This window comes from Mus caroli, unplaced genomic scaffold, assembly GCF_978045245.1.
Source record: "Mus caroli unplaced genomic scaffold, Mus_caroli_1 scaffold_3, whole genome shotgun sequence".
Lineage (NCBI taxonomy): Eukaryota > Metazoa > Chordata > Mammalia > Rodentia > Muridae > Mus > Mus caroli.
Window position 1 is genome coordinate 53,685,586 of NW_028227258.1, and position 26,872 is coordinate 53,712,457.

Genomic DNA, 26,872 nt, shown 5'->3' on the forward strand with positions numbered 1-26,872 from the left:
TGAATAACTTAATGCTTCTTCATGTGTCATTTTAGGTATTCAATGGAAAATAGCAATGTGGGATAAATGTAAAATAATTCTGAAAGGAGGAAGACAAATAAAGCTGCGATAGTGCTATCTCAGATTCTACTCCTGCCCCTCTCTGAAAAAGTTGTTCTAGAACAGTAACAGTGAAATAAACACAATAGGAAATTCAGGCAGGTGGCTGGCACAGCAAGGAGAGCAGGGTAAGGAATGAGTAGGAAAGGAAGAGCAAAACAAGCCTTGAATGAAGGTGAACCATTACTGTTATGGCTGTGATACCACTGAAAGCAGAAGAATTCTCTCAGCTCATGAACTTATGAGAGCTAGGGAAACCCTGAAAATGGAAAGAAAATGAGCAATTACAAAGAATAGAAAAGCATAGAGTTGTAGAGTACAAATTGCTTTCTTGTCAGATCCTGTAAGGGAAAAACCATGCAAGGCTGAAGTTCTGTATCAGATTATCAACTCACCTGCGACAAGAATGAACTTGGCCATGGTGTCTTCAGGATTGCTTCTGGAGAGCTTCTGCTGGCTTTTTATACACTCAGAGACCATGATTTTCATACTGTTTTGAAAATGGAAAATTTAGAGCAGGAAGTGTTTGTGAATAATCTTTTAATTAATAGCTTCGCATTGCTGAATAAGCTCCATTAATATATAACCAGCACCTTTTATCACCGGTTCAGTCAAGATAGAAGTGGGTATTTCTTTACATTATGTATCAATCATCCACTAAGACCATATTGGCAGTTCCCAGGGACTCAGCATATCTTTGGATATTGGAATTAATGCTTATTGTATTTATTCCACACCTAAGCAAGTATTATTCAGATAGAAAATTAAACAAGTTGATTCTATGGAAGACATTTTGCTGACCTCATTCATTTACTATAATTCTGAGATAATTATCTAAGGGCATTTTGGATGTTATGAGCAACTCTGTGGACACTGAACCTGTGTTTTTTGTTTTTTTGTTTTTTTTCATGAGGAATATCAGTTTAATACATAGGAAAGAGTAGTATCATTATCTTTGAACGCAGAGTTTTTGACACTGAATAATTAAATGGAATATAGGCACACCCTATTCTTCAGAAATAAGTGAGTAAATCTTACAAAATTCTTTCATGGATATTGATTTCCTAAGAGTTCCAAAGAACTTGCATGGCTCTAAGCCAAAGGCAGGGAAAATGTTGCCTTGAGAGAATTAAGAATTGTGTCAAGGTAAGAATTGGGTGGTGGTTGGTATTTAAAATCTATTTAAAGATTTACACAACCCTGAGGTTTGGTAAAGAGCAGAGTTGCAAGTAACCAGAGAACTATGAGAAAGAATTAAGTTTTGTCTCCAAATATGGTCAAAGGTTTAAGTTCAGATTCATTAGTATATATACAATGATCTATAAAACTGTTCAAGGGGCAGAAAAAAGAAAGAGACCCTGTTGAGGATCACATAATTAAGAAGGACATTAACTAGTAGTCACGGGAATCATTTCTACTTGTCTCAGCATGTCTGGTCCTACCCCCGTTTCTACATTCACACACTGTTCCTCATCTCTTTTCCTTGGTGAGATATTACTTTACTTTAATTGCTCTTAGAGAACTTAGAGAACATGATATTGACAGTAAAATAATCTTGTGTTGATTTAATACTTTTGAAATTAAGATTGGTTTAAAGGCAAACAATCACTGTGATAGATGAGGTTATAATTTAATGATAATATAGAGTGGACACTCAGAAAACAAATCAACAAACTGACCATTTCTTTCCCTCAACATAACTCAGAAGTAGCACCTCTCTTCACACTTATTCCTTCTCTAAAGTCAGTTGTAAGAACACATATAAAAATCAGGTCCTTTTTCAGCCTTTGCTCTTGATACAAAATTATATTTCTTTAATTTGGCTATTTCTCATTTTCCTCTTCTCTGTTGTATTCATCATATTACAAATACCTTCCTTGTTTATTCCATGCTCAGCTGACTCTTCTCCATATTTCTCATTGTTATTCAGATCTCATCACTGGATATCGCATCAGGAGTCATCATACAGTGGCCTCAACATTGAACATTACATATTAGCCATCAGACCCTAAGATAGTTACATGTGCAGTGCAGATAATATGTCGCCCAATACTATACTCTTTCTCATTTGTGTGGCCTTTGAATAGCTCCAAAGTTCCACTCTTCATTTAAGGCCTTACAAAACTTTTTGGACCCTTTACTGTTCCCTGATCACATGCAAATCACTGAATCCACATTCCCCATTCATAGATCATGAAATACTCTAAACTGTGCAGCCTCCTGTATTTTCTTGCCTATTACCATATCCCTGAGAATAAACAGTGAGCTAGTTTGCTCCTGTAGGCCTGTTAACTACACAATATGCTGGGTGTTTGGACACAATGCCAAGCACACAAGTACAAAGCTTCATTCTTCAATATTGCCTAGGGATATTTTTTTTCCTTATTACCTATTTTGGGGACTCAACAGTCTTTACTCAGGTCATATTTCTGACTTTGCTGCTTTTGATCACAATTAGTATTCTACTCTTTGTGCACAAAAACACTTTAAAGTTTTTGTTTGTTTGTTTGTTTTTCTTTTTCTTTGGTCATACTTTATTTTATATATATCAGTAAAATTCAGATGTTTAATTCACTATATTGGAATGATTTCACAATTTTTTAAACAGAAAGAAGGTCAGAAATAGTTCAGGACAAAGAATATACTCCCTCAGAGCAAATCTGAAAAAAGAGAACTCACTTCTCCTTTTTATTTTCACTTCTCACCACTGTACACAGTGACTAGTCATGTGTGATTCCAGTGCACTGACTACAAAAGAATCAAACAAAAGCCCAAATGCTAAAAATTTCTGCCTCAAAGTACTGGCATATGTTGGGTTTCTTTAGAATATAAATATTGACCTTGTTAATTCAATACTTAGAAAGATAAATTCAGATAACAACCACTAAAACTAGCGTAAAACAGGTTTATATTCACATTCAGTAATGAAGCATTCCTTTGCCTGAACTCTATCCTTCCTTGACACTGAGTATCACCATCCATTTTTCACATTTCTAAATGTTTGAACTTGTCCCACACTGTGTGTGTGTATGTGTGTGTGTGTGTATGTGTGTGTGTATGTGTATGTATATATATCAGACAGACTATGTTCTGAGCATGATGGGAATTTTATTTCTTTGTTAATTTTGTTCATCTGTTTGTTTTTCTTTATGATTTTGGAAGTTGCCCTCCTTTCATTTTTCTTCCTGGTATTTTTTCCTTTTCTTTTCTTATAAATGAAAACAAGTTAACTGTTTTCTATCCTCTTCATAGCACTCTTGAGTACTTCCAGGTAAAACTCTGGACTATCAGCTCCCTCCACATGACTTTGAAAGTAAAAGCAAGAAATAAAAAGAGAAGAAGATAATTTAATTTCCAAAGGAGAAAAGGATTATCAGGAAGATACAAACTCAGTGACAGAATACCCAAAAAAGTACAAAGGAAGAAAAATAGTTGGTACACTGATTAAAAAGTATTCAGGTTTGAACAGAGCTTCTGCAACATGGAGCCCTGCCTGGAAAGACAGCACAAAGCAGGAGGCTGTTTCAAACAGTATAGTAATAAAACTAGCAAAATACAACTATGAAGTAATAGCATGGAAAACTACACAAATTCCACAGATACTTGAAGGATGACTAATACTTTTTAATGACCAATGTGCTATTGAAGAATCAGTGGAGAAATGAAAATTTTCTAAAGTCAAATGACAATATAAAAACAAAATTATAAGTATATTTGGAGTAGAGATAAGGAAGTTCCAAGAGATAATGTAAGTTAAATATGTATAGACATATGTTAAACTTCTCATAATGCTGTAACTCAAGGAATCAGGAAAAAACAAATAAACAAACAAAAAACTTATGCCTCATACAAGTGTATGACAAGAAATGATTAGTATCAATTAGTAATTAATAAAGTAAAAATAGAGGATAGTACACACACACACACACACACACACACACAGAGAGAGAGAGAGAGAGAGAGAGAGAGAGAGAGAGAGAGAGAGAGAGAGAGAGAGAGAGAGAGATTTAGTAATAAAGATGTCACAGTGACAGCCTGACTGCCTTAGGGAATAGTGCAAAAACTTATATTCCCGCACCACCTCCAGTAGGATTTGTGTGACAAGTTCCACAGACTGAGGCGATTGACCTCAAAAGGGGGAGGCCTCCTGGAACTGGTTGTGGAACTCTTTGCCTGAGAAAAAAATATTGAGCTGTTGTTCTCATGGCAATCTATCTCTTTTGTTTTCTCTTATTCCTCTTCTTATTTACATGTTCCTGGTAGCCCAGGCCAAGATCTTAAGTGAGAATAATGGGTAAGAAACCATCTCTAGAGATGGGGCCACTAACATGACCTTATCCCTGGGGAAACCAACACTTTACTTTCTAAATCATTTACAAAACTATGATGATAAAAACTTTCCCAATAATAAAATTTCATATGGCTACATGTATGTCATCAGAGGTAGATTTTGTGATATGGTAAAGAAAACTTTAATTACAAAGAATTAAAATAGTTTAAACTTATATTGAAGAATGTAAAAATTCAGGCACTAGATCTTAAATAATAATTGGCCATGGGGCTGGAAAGTTAATTCAGTGGTTAAGAGCACTGACCATTAAAGATTTACTAACCTGCTCCTGGAAATATGCCACTAGCCTTGGACAACAGACCTCATTGAATACATCCTTTTAGAATAGTTATATTTTGATGATTTATAATGATGTTACCTGTTCTGCGTGTGATTCACTGAATACATAGTTTCAGAGTTGTAATGCATGGATGATTTTTTTGTGCTTTACTATGCCAAATAATTTTTGTTGGTATCTGTGATTGTTTCATTGGATATAGTTTCTAAGAGATGTAATTTATTTTTTTTTAAAGCATAACAATCCCCTGCTTGAGGGCTGCAGCAGACTACACTCAGATTCAAACTGGCTCTGTGTTTCTGTTTGTCAACACTGAATCCTTACCCAGCTAGCTTCAAGAACCCTCATTCCAGGGACCACCATAACCGACTAGGGTGGTCCGTGGCAAAAACCTACAGGTGGATAAATGTCTATGCCCAAATGACCTATTAAACTAAAATCAAAAGTATAAATCAAGTTATGAGATTTAAACAGTAATCAAATTCTCCCAATATAGAAAATCCCAGGATTTCTAAACCTTAAAAAATAATTAAACTACCTTCAAAGAATAATTAAACTACCCCACTAAACAGTCTAGTAGAGATGAAGAGACACAGTTGCAGTGGCCTTGTATAGAATCCTATCCTTACAATGTCCAAGATTTGAATGCATGGCTGAAATAAAACTAATATATAACCTTGAATTCTAAATGTTAGAGGACTATCTGGTCCAGTTGCTTAGACTGAACAAATACATGAGTGACATTTGACAAAAGCAAAATCATAAAATCAACTTTCAAGAAGACATTGGCTGAAGTCACAGGGTCATCTCAAAGAAAGAAGGTTTCAATACCTAAGACCAGATTTTTCTCAGATATTCATCTTGAGGGGATCTCAGGGGCACAATACAAGAATAACTCAGCAGTTATAGAAGAAGGGGTAATCTGTATGGGGTGGTAACTGACTCAGTGACAGCTGAGATGGCACTTATGCTGATGTATAGAGTATTCCTGTAGATACTCTTTATCCTTTTGTTTAAGCATAATAAATGTCTTCTTGTTTAGATGGTATTACCTTTAGAAATATTTTGAGGAGCTTTAGTAACATCTGTCATACACACAAAAGGAGGAAATTGGTCAAAAATGAATGTGTGGATCCTACTTTGCAAGAGTAGCAGAGATTATCTTAGGAGGCATGTCCTAATGTATACAGTTCCAGAGTGGAACAACTTGATAGGTATATATTATTAAATAGGCATGTTAATTTGGAAGCAAGACCAACAAAGTATTTTGGGAATGAGGTGCAAGAACTAGCTTTGGAAGAAAGGGCTGGTGAGAGCAACATGTTGTATTACTTCAGTAGCCAGTCTCAGGTAAGGTTTATACCTTGGCCAAAGAAACCCATGGAAAAGGAATTAAGCCACATAAAGAGAAGAACTGAATGATGGGGCAAGTTAGCCTTCAGATTTCTGGGTTGTAGCAGACATGACCACACATGCTTGCAAGCATACTTCTTTCTCAGTATCAGTTTTGAATTGTTTTGTTTTTTGAAGTCTGACTATTGGATATTCATATTTTGAGACATCATTCCATCTGGACTAATAGAATATGACTGACATGAAAAACAGAAAGACTTCATGACATTGAGGCCCCAATCTACCATTTCAAAAGCAAGATCAGTCTGAGTATTATACTGTAGGACCCTGAAAGGCAGCCTAGATCCTTTTCCAGAATAGGCTTAAAACCCTGGTAACCCGGAAAGGACAGAAGGTATTTTGCCATGTTCCTGGACACCATGTTCCTGACAGAAGGCCACAGCCCTCCATAGCTTTGTGGCCATCAGTCATACAGGGCAAAGTCCCAATTTTTTCAACAGGTAAAGGATGTGACCACAGGTCATGTAGCCTCAAGAAAGATTTCCATTTTAATGAGGTACCTAAAGTCCTGGAGGGCTCAGTCAATTAAGCTTTCCTTCCCAGACACTCCTTGAAATAAGAATTTAACTCAGGTCACCCTGAGGACTCGTGTACAGTTTTTTCTCATCTACTTTCTGCCATGACAAAAAGAAGCCTTAAAACACCAGACTGCCTCTTTTGATTAGGATAGGCCATGGGGAGCAACAGGGGACTTCCCCCAAATATCTGGGCATCTAATCTCCTATGGAGGGTTCTGTGTGTCCCCAGTGACCACCAAGCCAAGCTAGTAGCAGAGAAACCAAGGACTATCCCCACAGGACACAGCCAGATCTCCCCCACTTATACTAAGTCACCAGGCTAGATCCAGTCTTGGGGCCCCCAGTCTGTTCTCAGCTCTTTTGCAGAATCCTATGGCACCTGGGTGTCCAACAGCCTGAAATTTGGAAATTTCAACACAGATGGATACAAAACTTATTTCTACCAACATAATCTAAATTTTTCCCAGCTGCTGATAAGTGTTTGAAATAAAGAAGATTGTTTGACCTTGTATCCTTACACTGTAAAATCAGCATAAAAATGGACTAAGTACTGGTTCTGAATATTTTTTTAAAAAATACAGGACTAAGAAAAACAGGAAACCAAAAATTTTTGACAAGGCCAGGGTAATGGGATTCTCAGGCTCTTGGATGTCCAGGTGTCACTGGGTGTTGAGGAAGAACTGGGAACTGAATTGAGACTTTTTGGTTGGGTCAAGCCCAGAATCTATGGAGGGGTGTGGAAGGGCAACTATTGCTGGTCACACAGCGATTGTCCTGCGCTGTATCCTCTTGGAACACATTTTTAAAAACTGTGGTTGAAGGAAACTTGTTGTTTTTGTGACAGAAAGTACCAGTGAAGTCATCCATATCCAGGGTCCAGACCATAGCACCTCCAAAATTGTTCTCCTTGAGCCACTGAGCTGTTTTAAAAATGAAAATGAGAGTCGGTCATGGTGGAACACGCCTTTTATCCCAGTACTCAGGAGGCAGAGGCAGGCTGATTTCTGAGTTCGATGCCAGCCTGGTCTACAAAGTGAATTCCAGGACAGCCAGGGCTATACAGAGAAACCCTGTCTCGAAAAACAAAACAAAACCAAAAAAAAAAAAAAAAAATGAACATGAGATCTATGGTTACCTGTGAGTCAGTGTTAAGATCCCAGAGTATCTGGTTGACTGAGCTTACCTTCATCTGTCAGCTCTGGACATTATCATAGCCAATCTACTCTCTGTTCTTAAAAGCATAGGGCACTTCCTGATTGACATTCCAATTCTCAGTGGCTCCCTCTTTCAGGAAGCTGCAAATCTTTAAACATTCAACAGACTCAAATATTGGAATATCAATACCAAGAAAGAAAAATAACATGAACTTTGCTTTTCTTCCTTTGTATTCCCTTTAGAGATGTTGCTCTTTTTCTAAGGAGATTTATTTGTGTTAAAGAAAATGGAGACAATGTTCTTTACTACTGATTGGTATGACATACAGGTCTTAGCTCAGGCTATGTAAGTGATCTATCTATAGCTTAGGTCTATCTTGAGCTCTTACTATTATATTTTTCCATTCTGACAGTGTCTAGTTCTATTGCTAAGAAATTCTACCAACTAATAATCTCCTGCCCAGGACTCCTTCAGGTTGAGATTCTAGGAGTGATGATCTGAGTACTATTCATAGCATCTACTTGTAATATGTAATTTCATTTATATATGTAGTAATGGCAACAGCACACAAGGGCCAATTCATCAAACAAAGCTAGAACACAGAGGAATTGTGGAGATATGTTTATTTTCCTATTCATATATGTCATTCTTATATAGCCATATAATTTCAGAATTTACAAAGTTCATACATGATATGATAGGTAATTATGTGTACTGTATCTACAGTCTTATTAATACACTTAATAATAAGATCTAGTGTTAGAAGAAATTTTATATTTTCTAAAGTGCTATTAATTATTAACATTTAAATATAATATAAATCAAATAATTTAAAATGTTCATTCAAGTTAGTTTATGTAGGTACTGGACATGATAATGATTTGGTTTTAGCAGATTTTTATTCCCAGTTTAAAGAACTGGACCAGCAATTCACTGACAAAACTACAACAACTTACTGACCTCATAGTAGGCCCAAGTTCCTTCTTCCTTTGTGTACCTCCCTGGTTGGCCAGCACTACTGGTAAGGGCACCAGTCCTATTGTCAGAGGGGTCCCTTAAGGTGAAGAAGGTATGTCCATATGTTGGGAATCCAACAACGAGCTTCTCAGGAGCACAACCAGTGTTCTTCCAGTAGGACATGATATAATCTTGCAGTAGAAGATGTTTAGTCGTAGGTTCAGAGCAGTTGGTGATTTGTTCTTACTTAGGTTAGTTGCCTATTCTGAAATCTCAAATTATATAATGTAAATGAAAAAAATGCATTCTAAAATATATTGCTAATTTACAGATTTTCAAATATTCTAAGTCCCTTAAGAGGTCTGCATAAGCTCAGCAAGTGAACAGTATGTATGAATCTCTCAAGACATAGAACATATCAAATTTTCCTTTGAATTTATCCAGTATTTTACCACACTGAGGTAGGTGGTAAAGCCATGATCAAATGGAGTATTGCATAGGGGACTGTTTTATCTAGTATAGCCATCCTTGGAGCTATGAAGACTGTATGTCATAACCTGAATATAATCAAGGTATGTGGAAAAACAAAAATTCTAAGAATAGTAATTCATTTCGGTCAAATTTCTAGAAGCCCTTCATTGTACCCCTCTCAAAACATTGAGATTTCAAACTTTCTACCTCATCTACTCTCATTTTCTACTTTAATTTAATCTATAATGAAGGGTTCTGGACATGAACATGCTTATATTTATATGTTAAATGTATTTATGTCCACATAGAGACTTTAGGGAAGAGAGTGGTTTAGGAAAATATAGATTATACAAAGAATACTCATTTCAATATAGTATCTTGCAAGCTAAGTAAAAATGCTAAGCAAAGTTTGAATAGAGGAACGCAAACTATATATAAAATACTTTTCAAGAAGACCTACTGTATTAAACAAATGAGTCAGAGATTGATATGATACACCTCCCTACAAATTATAGGGTCACATGTATATCAGAGAACCCAAAACAACCCAGCATGTTGCCATTTGCAATGATGATCACTGAAACTTAATGCTAATTCCTTATTATTGAATATGGCAAACATTAACTCTAGACCGAGAAGTCAATCTAATATTGACAATCAAACTCTCTTGCTGTGTATATATCTTATTACTCTGAGCATGCATATATTATTTTAAAATATGTAATGATACTTGATAAGAAAGAAAATACAATAATCATCTTACTTAGTGGTAGATCATCCTATTACATATTATATATTACATGTTACAGAAAATATGCTCATTTTAGTGGATACTGATTCATGCAGACACTTACTGTTTAAAGTACAAGAAATAAGTAACTTCGATTCCTCAATAGTTAAATAGACATGTATATTAGAACACCTCAACTTCAAGCCTCAATGAATACCAGAAAGATGGGCATGAAAAGAACTTATGTGATGCTTACTGTGTTGTGCTGACTTCTGGACAACACATAGTTGTTGGCAACAATAACCATAGGCTGGATTACATGTACAAGATCAACACATGATCAAGCCAGCCAAATTTAAAGTATGGATGTGTCAGTGCCTATACTAAGCAAGAATGTTGTGAAAAAGATATTGGTATTTAGAGAATGATGAAGCAAAAAACCCTCAAATTTTCTTGGGAACGTGTCTGGGAAATTTTGGTTAACAACACAACCATGTACTTATAGGCTAACCTGATTAGATCTGTGTGTTATGTAGATATAAACAACCCAAACTATGAAACGTGAAATTCAGAGTTAAAGGTTGTATATTATGAAGAAGACATGGAGAACGACATTAGTTTAAAACGTGATCAAAACATATCATATTAAAGAAAAAATTAAAGAATAAAAATGTCCATTTAAAACTTCAAATCTGGGAAAGGATTCCTTCCATTCTGGGCCTGTGCACTGATCAGACCTTGAGCATGAACTCCACAGCTAGTCTCACAACATCCAACAGTTGAGACATCAAACTTTCTGTATCATCTACTCTCATTTTCTACTTTAATTTAATCTATAATGAAGGGTTCTGAACATGAACATGCTTATATTTATATGTTAAATGTGTTTATGTCAGCATAAACACATCCAAAAGAATGACTCCCAAGTGCTCTAACACACCCAGGATCATAGGATCAGAGATACCCTGATCAAACCTTGGGCACTAACTCCTTATCCAGTCCCATAAGATACAGAGGAAGCTCCACTCCCAAGCACTCCCAGGATCATAGGATCAGAGGTTAGGAGACACAACATCTGCCCAAACACTGGAAGTAACTGGGACCAGTACAATCCAGGAACCCAGGAACTCCACCTGACCAGTGGCATGTGTTCCTTCCTGTCTGGGCCAGTGCCCTGAGCAGAACTTGTGTGTGAAATCCACAGTCAGTCCCATAACACCAGACGAAGCTCCACTCCCAATTGCTCTAATACACACAGGACCACAGGATCCCAGGATCCCATGAGCTTTGTCACACCAGGGTCTCAGGATCCCAGAGAAAGCTTGAATACCAGGAACTCTGACACACTAAGGATCTCATGACCACAGGATCAAAGAATCAGAGGATCCCAGAAACAGCTGAACTCTGAGGAGTTCTGATATAAGCAGAATCACAGGAAATACAGGCGCCAGTTACATATAGGTCAGGCAACAATAAAAACAATCAGGTGGTAGGAGGCAAGCTTAAGAACATAAGCAACAGAAGCCAAGGTTACTTGGCATTATCAGAACCGAATTCTTCCACCATAGCAAATCCTGGGTACACTATCACACCTGAAAATCCAGGTTTGGATCTAAAATCACTTCTCATGTTGATGACAGAGGACTTTAAGAGGGACATAAATAACTCCCCTAAGGAAATACAGGAGAAGACAGGTAAATACCTAGAAGACCTTAAAGAGGAAACACAAAAATCCCTTAAAGAATTACAGGAAAACACCATCAAACAGGCAAAGGAAATGAACAAAGCAGTCCAAGATCTAAAAATTTAATAGAAACAATAAAGTAATCACAAAATGAGACAACCCTGGAATTAGAAAACCTAAGAAAGAGATGAGGCGTCATAGATGCAAGCATCACCAACAGAATACAAGAGTTAGAAGAAGAGATTTCAGGTTCAGAGGATACCGTAGAAAACATTGAAACAACAATGAAAGAAAATGGAAAATGCAAAAAGATCCTAACATAAAACATACAGGAAATCCAGGATACAATGAGAAAACCAAACCTAAGGATGATAGGTAGAGAAGAGTGCAAAGATTCTCAACTCAAAGGAACAAGAAATATCTTGAATGAAATTACCGTTGAAAACTTCCCTAGCCTAAAGAAAGAGATGCCCATGAACATACAAGAAGTCTATAGAACTCCAAATAGAGTGGACCAGGAAAGAAATTCCACCTGTAACATAATAACCAAAACAGCAAATTCACTACATAAAGAAAGAATATTAAAAGCAGTAAGGCAAAAAGATCAAGTAATATATAAAGGCAGACTCATCAAAATTACACCAGACTTCTACCCAGAGACTATGAACGCTGGAAGATTCTAGGCAGATATCACTCAGACCCAAAGAGAGCACAAATGACAGCCCAGGTTACTATACCCAGCAAAACTCTCAATTATCATAGATGGAGAAACCAAGATATCCCATGTTAAAACCAAATTTACACAATATCTTTTCATCAACCCAGCCCTACAAAGGATAATAGATGGAAAACACCAACACAGGGAGTGAAACTACACCTGATAAAAAGTGAGAAAGTAATCTTTTAACAAACCCAAAAGAAGACAGCCTCACAAACATAATTCCTCCTATAACAACAAACAGGAAGTAACAATCATTTTTAATTACTATTTTTTAACATCAATGGACTCAATTCGCTCATAAAGACATAGACTGGAAGACACCAGCGGAAGCGGGAAACGTGCTGTGTAATCACTGAGACGCGGAGGCGCTTGCGGCTTCTAAAATGCCGGATTACCTAGGTGCGGACCAGCGGAAAACCAAAGAGGAGGAGAAGGACGACAAGCCCATCCGAGCTCTGGATGAAGGGGATATTGCCTTGCTGAAAACTTACGGCCAGAGTACATATTCAAGGCAGATCAAGCAGGTTGAAGATGACATTCAACAACTCCTCAAAAAAATTAATGAGCTCACTGGTATTAAAGAGTCTGACACTGGGTTGGCACCTCCAGCCCTCTGGGATTTGGCTGCAGACAAACAAACACTTCAGAGTGAACAGCCATTACAGGTGGCAAGATGTACGAAGATAACGCTGATTCGGAGGACCCAAAATACATCATCAATGTGAAGCAGTTTGCCAAGTTCGTGGTGGATCTCAGTGATCAGGTGGCACCCACTGACATCGAAGAAGGGATGAGAGTTGGTGTGGACAGAAATAAATACCAAATTCACATTCCACTACCTCCTAAGATCCACCCAACAGTTACCATGATGCAGGTGGAGGAAAAACCCGACGTCACATACAGCGATGTTGGTGGCTGTAAGGAACAGATTGAGAAATTGCGAGAAGTAGTTGAAACCCCTCTGCTCCATCCAGAGAGGTTTGTTAACCTTGGAATCGAGCCTCCAAAGGGTGTACTGCTGTTTGGGCCACCATGCACAGGCAAGACACTCTGTGCTAGGGCAGTTGCGAATCGGACTGATGCTTGCTTCATTCGAGTTATTGGGTCTGAGCTCGTACAGAAATACGTCGGCGAGGGAGCTCGAATGGTACGTGAGCTTTTTGAAATGGCCAGGACAAAAAAAGCCTGCCTTATTTTCTTTGATGAAATTGATGCCATTGGAGGGGCTCGGTTTGACGATGGCGCTTGGGGTGACAATGAAGTGCAGAGAACCATGCTGGAGCTCATCAATCAGTTGGATGGCTTTGATCCTCGAGGCAACATCAAGGTGCTCATGGCCACTAACCGCCCTGACACTCTGGACCCAGAGCTCATGAGACCGGGGAGACTGGACAGGAAGATTGAGTTCAGCTTACCTGACTTAGAGGGTCAAACGCACATCTTTAAGATTCACGCTCGCTCAATGAGTGTGGAAAGAGACATTCGATTTGAGCTGTTGGCCCGCCTGTGTCCAAACAGTACCGGAGCGGAGATTAGAAGTGTTTGCACAGAAGCTGGTATGTTTGCAATCCGAGCACGGAGAAAAATTGCTACAGAGAAGGACTTCTTAGAAGCTGTAAATAAGGTCATCAAGTCTTACGCCAAATTCAGCGCTACTCCCCGCTACATGACATACAATTGAGCCCCAGGGTTCTGAGTGAAAGAACTTCCTGTGCTTTTGTAACTTGTTGCCACCGCACAAAAATAAAAGATTTAAAAACTGTAAAAAAAAAAAAAAAGACATAGACTAACACACTTGATATGTAAACAGGACCCAGCATTTTGCTGCACACTGGAAACATACCTCAGTGACAAAGACAGAGACACTACCTGAGAGTAAAAGGTTGGAAAATAATTTTCCAAGCAAATGTTCCCAAGAAAGAAGCTGGAGTAGCCATTCTAATATTGAATAAATAAAATATTAACCAAAATTTATCAAAAAAGTTAAGGAAGGACACTTCATACCCATCAGAGGAAAAGTCTACCAAGATGAACTCTCAATTCTGAACATCTATGCTCCAAATATTCGTTCATCCAAATTCATAAAAGAAACTTCACTAAAGCTCAAAGCACACATTGCACCACGGTATACAACAATGGTGGGAGACTTCAACACCCCACTATCATCACTCTCATCATGGAAACAGAAACCAAACAGAGGCACAATGAAACTAACAGAAGTTTTGAACCAAATGTATCTAACAGATATTTATAGAACATTTGATCCTAAAGCATAAGAATATACCATCTTCTTAGCACCTCCAGGTGCCTTCTCTAAAATTGGCCATATAATTGGTCACAAAACAGGCCTCAACAGGTACATGAAGATGGAAATAATCCCATGCACCCTATCAGAGTCACCATGGACTAAGGCTGGTCTTACATACCAACAAAAACAAGGGAAAGCACACATATACATGAAAGCTGAATAACAATCTACTCCGTGATAACTTGGTCAAGGAAGAAATAAAGACATTAAATGCTCTTTAGAATTTAATGAAAATGAAGACACATCATACCAAAAATTATGGGATACCATGAAGACAGTGCTAAGAGGAAAACTCACAGCTCTAAGTACCTCCAAAAATAAATTGAAGAGAGCTTAGAGTAGCAGCTTGACAGCACACCTGAAAGCTCTAGAATAAAAAAAAGCAAATACACACAAGAGGAGTAGAGGGCAGGAAGCAATCAAATGTTGGGCTGATATGAATCAAATAGAAATAAAAAAAAATATAAAATAGCAAAAAAACCAGGAACTGGGTCTTTGAGAAAATCAACAAGGTAGATAAACCCTTAGCCAAACTAAGCAGAGGGCACAGAGACAGTATCCAAACTGATAAAATCAGAAATGAAAAGGGAGACACAACAATGAAATATATCTTAAATAATTATTCTGTTTGTTGAATATTAACACTTGGAAATATTAAAATCATGTTCTACAAACATCATGGAACTATTATTGACAATTTTTCTCACTGTGCTTGAAATTAGCATTTTCTTTTTTTTTTTAACATTTTTTTATTACGTATTTTCCTCAATTACATTTCCAATGGTATCCCAAAAGTCCCCCATACCCCCCCCCACTTCCCTACCCACCCATTCCCATTCTTTTGGCCCTGGCATTCCCCTGTATTGGGGCATATAAAGTTTGCAAGTCCAATGGGCCTCTCTTTCCAGTGATGGCCGACTAGGCCATCTTTTGATACATATGCAGCTAGAGACATGAGCTCCGGGGTACTGGTTAGTTCATAATGTTGTTCCCCCTATAGGGTTGCAGATCCCTTTAACTCCTTGGGTACTTTCTCTAGCTTCTCCATTGGGAACCCTGTGATTCATCCAATAGGTGACTGTGAGCATCCACTTCTGTGTTTGCTAGGCCCCAGCATAGTCTCACAAGAGACAGCTATATCTGGGTCCTTTCAGCAAAATCTTGCTAGTGTATGCAATGGTGTCAGCGTTTGGAAGCTGATTATGGGATGGATCCCTGGATATGGCAGTCTCTAGATGGTCCATCCTTTCATCACAGCTCCAAACTTTGTGTCTGTAACTCCTTCCCTGGGTGTTTTGTTCCCAATTCTAAGAAGGGGCATAGTGTCCACACTTTGGTCTTCATTCTTCTTGAGTTTCATGCGTTTAGCAAATTGTATCTTATATCTTGGGTATCCTAAGTTTTGGGCTAATATCCACTTATCAGTGAATACATATTGTGTGAGTTCCTTTGTGATTGTGTTACCTCACTCAAGATGATGCCCTCCAGGTCCATCCATTTGGCTAGGAATTTCATAAATTCATTCTTTTTAATAGCTGAGTAGTACTCCATTGTGTAAATGTACCATAATTTCTGTATCCATTCCTCTGTTGAGGGACATCTGGGTTCTTTCCAGCTTCTGGCTATTATAAATAAGGCTGCTATGAACATAGTGGAGCATGTGTCCTTCTTACCGGTTGGGGCATCTTCTGGATATATGCCCAGGAGAGGTATTGCTGGATCCTCTGGTAGTATTATGTCCAATTTTCTGAGGAACCACCAGACTGATTTCCAGAGTGGTTTTACAAGCTTGCAATCCCACCAACAATGGAGGAGTGTTCCTCTTTCTCCACATCCTCGCCAGCATCTGCTGTCACCTGAATTTTTGATCTTAGCCATTCTGACTGGTATGAGGTGGAATCTCAGGGTTGTTTTGATTTGCATTTCCCTGATGATTAAGGATGTTGAACATTTTTTCAGGTGCTTCTCTGCCATTCGGTATTCCTCAGGTGAGAATTCTTTGTTCAGTTCTGAGCCCCATTTTTTAATGGGGTTATTTGACTTTCTGGAGTCCACCTTCTTGAGTTCTTTATATATATTGGATATTAGACCCTTATCTGATTTAGGATAGGTAAAGATCCTTTCCCAATCTGTTGGTGTTTTCTTTTGTCTTATTGATGGTGTCTTTTGCCTTGCAGAAGCTTTGCAGTTTCATGAGGTCCCACTTGTCAATTCTTGATCTTACAGCACAAGCCATTGCTGTTCTATTCAAGAATTTTTCCCCTGTACCCATATCTTCAAGGCTTTTCCCCACTTTCTCCTCTATAAGTTTCAGTGTCTCTGGTTTTATGTGAAGTTCCTTGATCCACTTAGACTTGATGTTTAACTTTAAAGAATTTTGGCTATTTTAAAAATTTTAAAATAGACTTACTAATAAAATAATTACTCTCCTAGAAATACTGATAATCTTTTTAAAGTAAATTGTTAGTTACACAATGTACACAGATATATAATTCATATTAAATACTCTCTCACTATGTCAAGTGACATAATGTAAGGGCTTTTGAATATATTTCTTAATGATTCATTTGTAATGAATTTTATGCTCCTTTACAATGCATAATTGCCAAAGAATATTTTGTATATTTTGATACAATTTGGTATCCAACATTAGATATTGGATCCTCAGTTACATATATTATTAAATATTCATTAATGATATTTATGGCATGAAAGTATATGAATATAAAAGATGAATAAATTTTATGTATTATTTCTCAAAATACTCAATGTTATTAATATCTTTGATGTAGAAAACACATTTAAATCATAAAAAGAATAAGGAAAAAAACCCTTCAAATCCCATTCATTCTGAGGCCCTTTTTTAATTGACAAGATAGGTCATACTATCTTTATTTATGTGAACCATTCTTAGAGCATTAGAGTACCAAAAAAGACAAGGGAAATACGAGTTTATTGTAATTACCCACAAAAGTTCTGAATATGAATTGCCACTTACTCTGATAATTCTGGGATTTTATACCCAGACTCAATGGTTGAGATGATTCCAGAAACTGTGGCAATGATTAACAGCCTGGTCCTTTGTTGTTCTGTGGATTCATCCTCAAAAGCTTTACGCATTTCCTACAAAAATTACACAATATTGTTATTTCAAGTTTATGCAGATATTCCTAAATTATTTTTACAGTATTAAAATAATTTCTTGGTATTTTTTCTTGCTTTATCTTGCTTTATTCTGTGTCAATATCACAATAATTTCTGATTAAGTAAAATTAGTTGTGATGGTTTGTATATTCTTGGACCAGGGATTGGTACCATTTGGAAATGTGGCCTTGTTGAAATAGGTGTGACTGGGATTGAGTAGGTGTGTCACTGTGGATATGAGCTTAATACTCTCACCCTAGGTCAGTCTTCACTAGCACCCTTTGGATGAAGTCATAGAACTCTCAGTTCTGCCTGTGCCATGCCTGCCTGTATACTGCCATGCTTCCACCTTGATGATATTGGACTGAACCTATGAACCTGTAAGCCAGCCCCAATTAAATGTTTTTATAAGACTTGCCTTGATCATGGTGTCTGAGCACAGCAGTAAAATCCTAACTAAGACAGAAGTTGGTACCAGGAGTAGGGTATTGTTGTGATAGGCCATGCTTTTATTTGAAAGAATGTGAACTTTGGGACGTTGGATTTGGAAAGCAGTGGAATGCTTTAAATGGGGCTTAATGGGTCATCCTAGTAGGAATATGGAAGACTTTGTTTGCTGGGAGTAATTTGAACTGCGTTGACCTGTCCCAAGGGATTTCGAAGGAGAATAATTTCAGAATGTGGCATAGATTGTTTTGTGCTATTTTGGTCAAGAAATAGGCTATTTTTTGCCCTTGTCTGAAAAGTCTGCCTGAGGCTAAGGTAAAGAGACTCAGATTAATTGCATTGACAAACGAAGTTTCAAAAAAGCCCAATAGAGCCTTTATTCTCTGGTTAAGTCTTATGAAGAGAAGTTTGAACAAGCATAGCAAGCTTAGAAAGGAAAAATATGAAATATATGGTTCGAGTACTAAAGGGATGCCAGGAAGTGAAATGGAGCAAAATCCTGTGTTCTAGAAGATAACAGATTAAGAGAGTGGGACCTTGGGGCAAGATCCTACCCAGCTAAATTTAGATCCAGGCATGGTGGTACACACCTTTAATCCCAGGAGATAGTCATGGTAATCTCTGCCTTCAAGGTCAATCTACAGAGCAAGATCCAGGATAGCCAAGCTTAGGCAGTGAAGGATTTGGAAAACATAAAGCCAGTGATAATGTGATTGTACAAGGGGGTCATGTTCTAGTTTCTGAGGGCAGCAGAACTCAGCAGCTTCAGCCATGTGGCTCTGGCTCTAGAGTTAAGAATGGAAGGAACTAGTGGTACAATTGATGCTGGTTAGCCGGGGGTAAGAAATTAGCAATGATTAAGAAGAGACCAGCATTACTGAGGTCAAATATTCTGGGAATTATTTTCTGGGAGCACAAAGAAGCTGTGTTCCTAAGAAAGCCTCATGCTACAGCTGGACTTGGTAATGTGTAAGAGTCACATAGGTGGTACTGGTTTTGAAGGCATGAAGGTGTCATGAAGAGAACAGCTGAGGCTTGGTACTTTGAAAGGTCATGGAAGGCCATTGGAGAAGGTGTAGCCTCAGCTGTAGTTGATGGCCTAGGACTGAAGGGGTCATGCAAAGGTTTTGAGGCTTCGCACCATGAAGAGAGCCTATGAGAAGCTATTGGTGAAGCCTAGTTAGAGATGGAACACACTAGTGTATGGAGATGTCAGTACCATGGGATGATCACCAAGAATAGAAGCTGTAGTGGAGTGGATCAACCTGAGCTTAGAATGCTACAGAGGGCAGAACTGTAGAAGTTATACCAGCCCTTAGGAGGAGCCCAAAAGATCAAGTGGAATCCCAGACAATGAAACAAGAAGCTGTATCATTGAAATTGCCTTGGAGACTCAAAGATGTTAAAGATGCAAGAGCCATGGGATACATGCTGAGGAAAGCTCATAACAGGGAGTCTAACCAGCCCAGGAGAAAGCAGTTTGTTGCAGTCAACAAAGATGAGAAAGAAGTGGAGATCTGAAGACCACTTTGACATCAGCCATGGAGATGCAGAGTTTGGCGTTTGCCCAGATGGTTTCCTGTCTTTCTTTGGGGATTACAGTTACGTGATTGGATGAATCTCAGAAGAAGCCTTGAACTTTGGACTTTTAACATTGTTATGACTGCTATAGACTATGAGGAGTTTGAAAGTTGTACTAATGTATTTTGCATTACACTATGTTTAAGTATGCCCCCCCCCATAGACTCATGTGTTTTGACAAGTCTATGGGGGACAGGGAGTGGAATGTGATGGTTTGTATATTCTTGTACCATGGAGTGGCACCATTTGGAGATGTGGCCTTGTTGGAATATGTGTGACCTGGTTGGAGTACGTGTGTCACTGTCCGAGTGGGCTTAATACTATCACCCTTGGTCAGTCTCCCACCTTGATGATAATGGATTGAACCTCTGAACCTGTAAACCAGCCTCAACTAATTTTTTTAAGACTTGCCTTGGCCATGGTGTCTGTGCAGAGCAGTAATACTCTAACTAAGACATTAGTAAATATATGCCATACTAACATGCCAAAATCATTCAAAATTTTCATAAAGTTCAACGCTCATGGTCAGAATCCAGGATTCAATGTCTTCTCAGAGACAGTCTTAAATTTGGCTCTCTGGTAGTGACTTCCAGCTTTGGTCTGCATCCTTTTGCAGTACTTTAGAGAGCTGCTACTATAGCTGAATCAATGCCCCCACATAAGCCCCACATTCTCTCTATTGATATGTTGAATTGATGGGCTAAAAGGGTAGTAAGAACTGGGTAACAGGTTGAAATCCATGCCCAGTGAACTCAGCCAGAATTATGTATAATTCTAGTATCATCTTCATATTTGAATTATCTCTCATCACTGTGTGTTTTTGTTGGGGTGGGGGGTGATTCCAGTCATTTTTTCCTAAAGAATGCCTCCAGAGCTCACCATATATTAAACAAGTCAAATGATGAGAAATCTTACTGGTGAAAGAGGCATAAGAAGACTGTTATCAATGTCTCTAAATATTAAATGCATAAAATGGTATATGGTTGCTTTAATTTTGTGGAGTGATATGAAACGACCTAGAAACAATGGCTGAAAGATATAAATTTCACAAGAAGGTTTGTTTCATTTCACTATTTTCATGCTATTTATATCATAGCTATTGAACATGAGCTTCCAGTCATTGACAAGTTACTTAATATTGAGAGTTTTCAGAGAATGGGTAAATATCTAGTCATTAGAGTGTTAATGAAAATAATTTGTTACTGAGTTTAGCTGTGTAGCTTCATTATCTATCTATATGTATGTATATATATATATATATATATATTATATAATATATATTAGAAGCGATGAGGTTATAAAACCTTCTCCATATATTCTTTTGATATTTGCTTGGATGTTACTACTCTTATTGATGACCTCAGTACAGTTTATCAAGTCTGGTCCTAAACCATAAAATCTATATCAACTTTCAGTCAGGACATTGTTTTCATGCATGCACTACATGTTCACTTTTTCCATAGATAAAAGAATCCATTCTCACTCCAAATCAACTCATTTTATTCTCAAGAAAGTAACATATGCTGATAATGTTCTTTATGCCTGAAAGCTGGGTGGTTTTCTCAACTCTAACACAAATTGGCCCCTGGTTATCATTAAATTTTATGTTCTCTGTGTTTATGCCCTTATTTTTACGAAACCATTGTTTGTCTCTGATAGCATATCTCCTAATTTAGCTTAAGAGCTTCCCATTGAATCATTGGCTCCTCTAATTATTTTTAGTTAATATATCAATACCCAATCAAAAAGAAGTTTGTCATATTTGTCCACTATACATAATCCTTCAAAGTATCTCATGGTATTCCAAGAGAATTACATATTTAACTCTCTTTGTAAACCACCCCATATTCTGAACTTGGCATATATGCAATTTTACCTGTCTCACAAAGAGATTTGGTCATTAATCTCTGTTTCTTCAGTGTGACAAACACATGCTTACTTACATTTTAACACCAGTTTTATTCTCAGACTGCATTCAAGTATTACTCTAAAGCTCTTTCTGATTCTTTTTAAATCAGAGTCAATTACTCACATATATGAGATTCTTTTGAACACGGTTGAGTTTTCTCATGTCTGTTATCAAGATGGGCTTCAATTATTGCTTATGTAACAGTATTCTGCCATAGTTTTGTAAAATTTGATGCAAAAGCTTCTGCTTAAGCCTGTGCACTTTAACTTCTATTGAGCAAACAATAGTCAGTAACATTAGACTTTATGATACAATTGTTAAGAGGTTTTACCTATGTACAAAAACAATAAAATTACATATGACACTCTTATCTAAGTGATCCTTATAAATGTGTTAAAGCCTTTTCTGTACCGTTGTTCTTCGTTTATAATGAAAATACCTAATGACTTTGGAACTCACACCATGTACACAACATGAAGATATATGATGGCTCTACACCTGCATGTAGAGTAGTGTTACACATGTTTGTTTTATAATGGGTAATATTTGAAGAACTATACATTGTTAACATTGCAACATTTTAAAGTAAAATTTGGCTTCTATTATAAGAAATCAATTCATCTTGGAAAGGAGAGACTTTGAATCTCTAGGGCAAAAGACATTTCAGGATTTCCCCACCTTCACTAAGACAGTGAAGAGATGCTTGTTTTTAGGAGGGCTTCCACGAGAACCAGGATACTGCTAGTCCAGATTCAGCCCATCAAAGTCATGGTCTTGCAGAAATTGGATGACTGACTTAATGAATTTTTGACGGTTCCGAGAAGAAGAGACCATGACACTGAGCCTGAGAGAGACAAAAGAAGACAGATTATTTATGTGAAATTACCACATTGGAAAAAGAAATTCCACAGCTAATTTCAGATTCTGAAAAATTAGATTTTATGTTCTTCATCAAAGCTGTCTTCTTTGTGCCTAGCCTCCACTTGCATTCAAACCACCTGTCACACATGTCATTTTATTATCACTGTTGTTTTCTTTGTGTGTCCTCAGCTACTAAAATGTTGCTCCTTTTTGTATCAAAGATTTTCTTCCTCCTCAATCAAACATATTCTGCCTTAAAGCACACTCTATTTCACATTAACACAAAGAATGTTTTTTTTTTCTATATGAGGAGCCCTCAATTAAGTTCTTGAGCAGATGGAAAGATGCAATACATGATCCTCCTCTGACCTGGAGGATTTATATACTTTAAGAAACAGATTTTTGTGTTAGGTAACTAACACTAGAAGGATAACATTCAGAATACTTGAACAAATTAAAACTTGTAATAGCTACATATATGTTCCCTTTAATTGGAACTTCTACTGAAATAAATTTGGACTATCCTATTTACCCAATATATACTCTAAAATTTTTTTGTGAATGTGAAGTAATGCACTAAGACAGTTATTGCCATAGCTTTCTTTACACTAAAAACTAGCAATAGTACATGTGTACAAAACTTATGGGACAGATCCAAAGTTCCAGCCTTCAACAGCCAGGAGAGTTTTCAGCTCGGGTTTTCTTAAAAATAACAATAAAAAATTCTTGGTTTTCTTTATGTAAAGTAGCAATGTGATTTGCATATTCTTCATAGTATTTAGTGATGTGTTGTCTTGAAAATAAACATTCCAGTTTAATTTTACATTAATTTTGAAAATTTTGTACAAAAATTATTTGTTACACTTTTACTGAAGAGTCTCTAAAGATAGGTGCTCAACATAAGTTTACCATGCAGTGTATTGACTTCATTTCTATGCAACAATTTATTACTATAGTTAAACTCATATTTTTCATGATCACTTAAAATAACAGACTTTTGGGGCTTTATTCATGCCCCAATATCCATAATTAAATACAATTAATTTTTCCAATTTTATAAAGCACACATCCTTATGGGAATTGTTCTATTGAGACATTACTTTCCAAGTAATTATGATTAGCAGTGTTGCAAAGATATTGGAGTTATAGGTTTCTTGCTCCTTCCTTAGAGATTAAGATTCTATGGCCTAGAGTAGGGGCAGATATTGCTATCAGTTCTTTGTTTAATTTTAATAAAAGACAATTAAAGAATAAAAGTCTAGAAAAAATTTCCTTAAGGGTCATCAAGCTCCATCCACTCTTTGGCTCAGGGATTGTTGCTTGCCAATGGCAAACGGGACTCTTATGGAAAAATAGGAAGAAGGATTGTATTCCCTAATGGGTTAAGATCTACACAGGAAGACCAGCAGAATTCACTAACCTGAACCTTTGGAGTTATTAGACTGAACCATCAACCAAAGAGTTGGAACTAGGCCTCCTGACACATATGTAGCAGATGTGCAGCTTGGTCTTCATGTGGTTCCTGAACAACTGGAGTGGGAAGATCCTAAAAGTTGTTACATGGGATATGCTCTTTTAGTGGGATTGCCTTGTCTAGCCTCACTGGAGACTTGAGGTGTGAAGGTGGGGGGATGCCTCACTCGGAGGAAAAAGGGCTGGGGGCTGGAGGCTGGGGGAGGGGTTATGGGAAGTCGTGAATGGGAGAGATGCAATGAATGGGCTGTAATGCTAATAATTTAAATAAACAAATAATTTTTTTAATAAATAAAATTATAAAAGTCAAGATAATTCATCTACATGCATTTATTTGCACTTTGGAATCATAGCTTAGATTCTTACAAATTAAAGTGTTTCTGAGGGTGGAAATTACTGACTTCTGCTTGTTTCACAAATGGCCAAACAAACAAATGTGGAACTTTTTAAGGAATTATGGAATATAAGATTTTGTTCGTTATTAAAAAAATGAAAAATGGAGACAGGTGAATTCAAAATTTCTGATTCTAGTGTTCAGTGTTATCTACATCCCAACATGCTCCAATTTCTTTCTTTTAAGCCCCTCCAATTTATAACCTATCCCAGCTGCTACTCCTACCAGTGAGCATACAAAGGCTGATATGGCTACCTCCTGTAGCCAGTCAGGATTAATGAAGAGGAAGAGGTATATCAAACCACCCTCAAAATATTTATCACAAAATTTTCCTGCCAAAAAGCCTAGAAGGAGTGGAGATGGAGATGGAGTAGAGATTGTGGGTATGGCCAACCAATGACTAGCCCAACCTGAGACACATAGACACTCTACATAGACACACAATATTATTGGAGCATAAAAAGAATGAAGACCGCTTTTACAACTCTGATTTGTTTTAATCAGGTCAAATTTATATGAAGTATAAAAGGTAATTTAAAGACAAATAGAATTATGGTCTATTTAAGAATGCCAGCTAAAATTTTCAAACACATAGAAAGTGAATGTAAAATGGTGATATTCATCAAATGGTATGAAGCGATGAAATGGAGAAAATGTCGCCAACGTTTAATCATGTATGAAATATATGTGCAAGACCAACAGGTAGGAAATTTTACCACATTCAGCAGGAGTGATATGATATGTACATAAATGAGGTCATAAACTATTGTGCAGTGTAGATAAAATTCAAGGGCAACATTGAGTAAAAACATTGTTTGTCAAAATTTCAGATAAAAAACCCAACCATTGGTAGATTGTTAACTCAAACACACTGATTCTGAGCTACCCATAAATAAGCATTGAATTGTGACAACTATTGATACACAGATTCCAAAGCAAAGAGGTATCTCTTTCCAGGTATTTCTTACCTAATCTTTCTGTTACATGGGTTTCAGGTAATTTAATACTTTATATTCTGTTGAGTTCTCATTATTTATCACGGAAATCTCATTGTTCTTCATCCCAGCATATGTATAGATCAGATGAGAACATAAGAAAGGATCAATGTTACCAGGTTTGAAGCTCCCTAAGCCAGGACATTCCTTGGCCCAACTGGCATAATAGCACATCAGCTGGTAGGCAGAACCTAGGAAAACTATTATAAAAACAATGTCCTAATGTAGATACCTGTAAATTTGCTTACAATTTTGCCAGGCTTCTTTCACTTGCCATGCTTCTTCCATCAGGTACATAGGATGTTTCAAATTAATAATTACTCATTTATTGATAATAGTGAAGATTTTTCTTCAAAGCATAGATTACCAATGGAGCCTCTGGTGAAAACAAACCCATTTTTTCCTGTGAAACCCAGAACTTGCCAGTTGCAATACTCTCACCAACTCACTAGAGAGGAGAGCAGTGAGAACTGAGCTGAGTCTACCACACTCAAAGCCAACCCATCCCTTTTGTCCAAGCAAATTTTCTCTTAACATTTTTTGCCAATAAATTAATATGAAAAAGTAATATGAAACTGATTCATGATAGGCAGACAATTGCATGAGGAATCATTAATCAGGATTAAAGCCATAATGAAATAAGGTTTTTGCCAACAACTCACCCAACTGAGCACTCAGCACATTGGCCAAACTTAGAGAGGGAAGACACATTTTCTCAGGACTGGCTTTCCCAGTCAAGACAATAACTAAACTACATCATTCACTATCATTTGGAATTTGCCAGTATTTGGAATTATATATCAAGAGCATTTGCTTGAGGAAATATAATCTTTTGCTCCAAATAGCATTTTAAGCTTCTATGGACCCACTGAGATTTGAGGATGGTTCTCTTTTCTTGTGTTCTTTGGCCACTTACTTAATGTGTCTCAGAATGTAGCCCAGGGTGGTATTCTACTGAAAATATTTCTGACTGTGTCTCATTAGAGCAGAGATTTGGTGTCTGAATCATGATCACATAGCTAGAACACCTCTACTGTGGATATTTTAAACACTGTGCTTTGGTCTTCACTTGAATACATTTATGAAGATGAAAAATTGTGTAGGGCACAGATTTAGAACTACTTGTAAGTTTTGAAGAACTTGGCTTAAAACTCATAAATACATCTCTTTGACAACTGAATGTTTCATTCTACGTCAACTTGAGTTATCAATGAAACAGTACAATGGAGGATAGATGGAAAACTGAAAGAATGGCAAAGAAACCTCAGATAGCTCTATCCCAGATTCTACTGGTATCCAACTCTGAAAAACTTGTCCTAGGACAGTAACTTTAAAATAAACAGAATAGGAATTCCATGCAGGTGGTACAGCATGAGGAGAAGGA

The 26,872-nt window shown here is 37.2% G+C and overlaps 1 pseudogene; it reads left to right on the top strand.

Annotated features, from left to right (window-relative positions):
• Window positions 1-12,694: 12,694 nt before the first annotated feature.
• On the top strand, window positions 12,695-14,154 carry LOC110290980 (26S proteasome regulatory subunit 7 pseudogene; annotated as a pseudogene).
• The last annotated feature ends 12,718 nt before the right edge of the window (window positions 14,155-26,872 follow it).